The following is a 5,279-nucleotide window of genomic DNA, read 5'->3' as shown; positions in this document are numbered from 1 at the left end:
TAAGACCAGGAATTACATTATATTACATTATATTATATTATATTATATTATATTATATTATATTATATTATATTATATTATATTATATTAGACTGGGTCTTATATTATAGTAAAAAACATGTTAATATAGTAAAATAATATATTAATTTTTGCTCCGAAAGACTCATTAGAGCTGATGGTCTGGCTAGGTCTTATTTTTGGGGAAACACAGTACTTCCTTCTATGCACTGCTTTTGTGTATTCCACAAATTTCATAAGTTATGTTTTCATTTTTATTTTGCTGAAAATATTTTTTTTTGCTGAAAATATTTTTAAATGTCTCTTGAGATTTCTTCTTTGACCCATGTGTTATTTAGATGTGTGTTGTTTAATATCCATGTATTTTGAGATTTTCCAGTTATCTTTCTGTTATTGATGTATAGTTTAACTCCATTGTGATCTGAGATGAGACGTTGTATGTTTTCTATTCTTTTATATTTATTAAATTGTGTTTTATGGCCCAGAATGTGATCTAGCTTGGTGAAAGTCCCACTGATGTGGGATATTTCTGTGAGTGCTGGGATCTTGTCTCATAAAACCGAAGAATGGAAGCATGGACCAAGGAGAGGTGAGGAGTTGCAAAAGAGGATAGTAAAAGTAAAGAGTAGCAGCTCTTGAATGAGAGAGACTCCTGACTGGGTGCCCAGTGACTGAGGCAAAGGCTCTTATTTTTATATCTTCCCTTGCCTGTTTGGAGAAGGGAGCTGGCGTCTTCTAATGGAATTTGTATATCAGGTTTGCTCTGTTTGTCCATCCTGAAGGGATTAATGAAATAACCAACTCCTATCTATCAGATCTGTTCCATTTGTCCCGGCCCAAAGGGATTTATGACATTTATTAACCTCAAGGCCTGTTACATTTTGTCCTGCAGTGAATGAGCTATCTCAGAATCTGGAGTTTCAGGATATGGCTGTCTTTGTTTATTCTACCAGGGACCTTCCTGTCTACCTAACAACATGCTAATTAACCTGTCTGACCATGTCAGCTTGAAAAGAATGTATGTTCTGCTGCTGTTGAATGAAGTAGTCTATAAATGTCATATATCCAGTCAATTGATGGTGATGTTTAGTTCAACTAAACTATCTTCACTGATTTTCTGCCTGCTGGATCTGTCCTTTTCTAACAGAGGTGTTGAGATCTCCAAACATAATAATGGATTCATCAATTTCGCCCTGTAGTTCTATCAGTTTTTGCCTCAAACAGTGTAATGATCTGTTGTTAGGCACATTATATGTTTAGAATTATTATGTCTTCTTGGACAATTGACCCCTTTATTATTATGTAATGCCCTTTATCTCTGATAACTTCCTTGCTCAAAGTCTGCTCTGTCTGAAATACAGCTACTCCAGCTCTCTTCTGATAATAACATGGTATGTTTTTCTTTATCCATTTACTTTAATCTGTATATTTTTATATTGAAAGTGGGTTTCTTCTTTTTTTATTTTATTTATTTATTTATTTATTTATTAGTTTCAGGTGCACAAGACAAAGTAATACTTAAAAAGTGGATTTCTTATACACAACATATAATTGAGTCTTATCTCTTCACTCTGACAATATCGGTCTTTTAATAGGTTCATTTAAAGCAATGACCTTCGAAGTTATTATTGATATAGTTGGGTTAATATCTACCATATTTGCTATTATTCTCTATTTTTGTCCTTGTTCTTTGTTACTATTTTTGTCTTTTACTCTTTTTCTGCCTTTTGTGGTTTTCACTGAGCATTTTATATGATTCGATTTTTCTCCTTTCTTAGGATATTATACTTTTTAAAAACATTTTTTTAGTGGTGGTCATACAATTTGCAATACACATTTACAACTAATCCAAGTCCCTTTTCAAATACTATACAATTTCACAGATATTGTGAGTACTTCATAATAAGAAAATAATTTTTAATTTCTCTCTCCTGTTCCTTGTATCATTGCTGTCATTCATTATACTATACATAAGCATATATTACATATGTATGTATATATAATCAAATATATTTTTCTATTTTTCTTTTACCTTCACTTATGCCTTTCTAGATAATCTTTTCTTTCTTTTTCTTTCTTTTTTTTTTTTACAGGACTTTATTGGGGAACAGTGTGTACTTCCAGGACTTTTTTTTTTTCCAAGTCAATTTGTTGTCCTTTCAGTCTGAGTTGTGTCAATTTTAGTTGTGCAGGGTGCCGTTCAGCTTCAAGTTGTTGTCCTTTCAGTCTTAGTGATGGAGGGCGCAGCTCAGCTCCAGGTCCAGTTGCTGTTTCTAGTTGCAGGGGGTGCAGCCCAACATCCCTTGTGGGAGTTGAACCGGCAACCTTGTGGTTGAGAGGACATGCTCCAACCAACTGAGCCATCTAGCTCAGCTCAAGGTGCCGTGTTTAATCTTAGTTGTAGGGGGCGGAGCCCACCATCCCTTGCGGGACTTGAGGAGTTGAACCAGCAACCTTGTGGTTGAGAGCCCACTGGCCCATGTGGGAATCGAACCGGCAGCCTTCGGAGTTAGGAGCACAGAGCTCTAACCGCCTGAGCCACCGGGCTGGCCCCTAGATAATCTTTTCTTGTATTTAATTTTTTTATTACTCGATTATGGTTGACATTCAATATTATATTAGTTTCAGTGTATAGCATAGTGGTGATTAGACATTTATGTAACTTACAAAGTGATCCCCCTGATAAGTCTTGCATCTACCTGACACCCTACATAGTGTTGCTGATTATATTCCTTAAGCAGTAGTTTACATTCCTGTGATTATTTTATAACTGCCAATTTGTACTTCTTGATCCCTTCACATTTTTCACCCAGTCCCCCAACCGTCCTACAATTTGGCAACCATCAGTTTGTTCTCTGTATCTGAGTTTGTTTCTGTTTTGTTTGTTTATTTTGTTTTTTAGAATCCACATATAAGTGAAATTATATGGTAATTGTCTTACTTTGACTTATTGCACTTAACATAATACCTTTTAGGTCCATTCACGTTGTTGCAAATGGTTAGATTTCATTCTTTTTTATGGCTGAGAAATATTCCATTGTATATATGTACCACCTCTTATTTATCCATCTGTCTTTTGATTGGAGCATTTAATCCACTTATGTTTCAAGTAATTATTGATATATAGTTCTTGCCATTTTATTAATTGTTTTCTGATTGTTTTTGTAGTTCTGTTACTTATTCTCTTGCTCTTCTCTCATCTACGTTGATGACTTTCTGTAGTGTTGTATTGGGATCCCTTTCTCTTTATTTCTTGTATATCTCATAGATTTTTGGTTTGTGGTTATCATGCGCTTCATATGTATCAAGCTATGTGTATAGCACTCTATTTTAAATTGATAGTCACTTAAGTTCAAACAGATTCTAAAATCACTATCATTTTTACTCACCCACTTACCTTTATGTTTTTGTCATTATTTTTTATTTCTTCTGTGTGTGTGTTTGTGTTTGTATGTATCCCTTAGTTTACTGTTGTAATTATGCATGATCTTTCTACTTTTGCCCTTTAATCTTTGTACTAGTTTTAGTGTTGGTTGGTCCTCTGCTTTTATTATGTGTTTGTCTTTGTCAGTCAGAATTGTTCTTCTTTGAGATATTTTCTTATTCATATATATATTTTCTTCTTCTTAAAGAAGTCCCTTTAATACAAGATCAGACAATTAAGTTCACAAACTTGTTGCAACAATGTTGTTGACCTTTTTTGATATCAGAGAGATTATTCATTATGAATTTGTACCAACTGGACAAACAGTTAAAGAAGTTTACTATTTGAAAGTGCTGAAAAGGCTGCATGAAAAGGTTAGATAAAAATGAACTGAACTTTTCACTAACAATTCATGGCTCTTGCATCACGACAATGCACCAGGTCACATGGCACTGTCTATGGGGGTTTTAGCCAGTATACAAATAACTGTATTGGAACACCCCCCCTACTCACCTGATCTGGCCCCCAATGACTTATTTCTTTACCTGAAGATAAAGGAAATGGTGAAAAGAAGACATTTTGATGACATTCAGGACATCAAGGATAATATGATGACAGGTCTGATGGCCATTCCAGAAAAAGAGTTCCAAAATTGCCTTGAAGGGTCAACTTGGCACTGTTATTGGTGCATAGCTTCCCAAGGGGATTACTTCAAAGGTGACCATAGTGATATTCAACAATGAGCTCAACCACTTTTTCCAGGATGAGTTTGCGAACTTAATTGTCAGACCTCATATTTCTTGTAATACTGGTTTGATGGTGATGAGTTCCTTCATCTTTTTCTTTTCTGGGAACATCTTTATCACTGCTTCAATTCTAAATGATTGCTTTTCGGGGTAGAGTAATCTTGGTTGTAGGCCTTTGCTTTTCATCACTTTGACTATTTTGTGCCAGTCCTTTCCGGCCTGCAAAGTTTCTGTCGAGAAATCAACTGACAGTCTTATGGGAGCTCCCTTGTAGGTAATTATGTATGAAAAATTCCCAGTAGAGTTCTGGAAACATAGTAGGTGCTCAATAAACTGAGGCCATTGTTTTTCTGTAAATTTGTGCCTCATAAATAAACCACCAACTTATTAAGAATTCAAATTATTCCTAATACCCTATCCCTTCATCACTCTTTAAACTCACTCAAATCCAATGAGTCCTTCAAATTGATTGGGACATATGAGCTCCTTGATACCACACAGAATCTCTGAAAAATGGTCGGACTCCCTTTCTTTGCACTGTTTTCCACAAGTAAAAGTGTGTGGGCAGGGAAAACAGAGTGGTGGCCATTCTCTACAAGTAGCATCTTCTCTGCCGTGTGGATGTAGCCCCAATATCGCTCTCTACACCTGCATAAGTAAAGTTGGAAACAGACAACAGTGACATTCCCTTGACAAGTCTAGAGAAATATACCCCTTACATTAACATAAACTTGTTGATGGACTATATCTAATTAAGTAGTTGGATGCACTGTGTCCCCCAAGTGCTGGTATCAGACTTAAGATTTATTAAAAATCAAACTTACATTCTCTTTTATTCATGCACTGACCAAAGGATAATAGAAATGCATGAGTATTTTTTGATTCTTTGCCAAAAAGATTATTATTTAGTTTCTAACTCAAATGTCTTCTCTCTACAAAGCCTCCTCTGAGGCATTCCATCAGAATGCCCTCCCTTTGATGTAGCACATCCAGATGGTCTGACTTGGTTGCCTGGGTCTTTTCCCCCATAGATTATGAGGGGTTTTTTTCTGGTTAATCATTGTAGCTAATATTTATTGAAGGTTGTCCTA

The sequence above is a fragment of the Rhinolophus hipposideros genome (assembly GCF_964194185.1).
Source record: "Rhinolophus hipposideros genome assembly, chromosome: 1".
Classification (NCBI taxonomy): Eukaryota; Metazoa; Chordata; class Mammalia; order Chiroptera; family Rhinolophidae; genus Rhinolophus; species Rhinolophus hipposideros.
Note: the sequence above shows the minus strand (reverse complement) of the source record.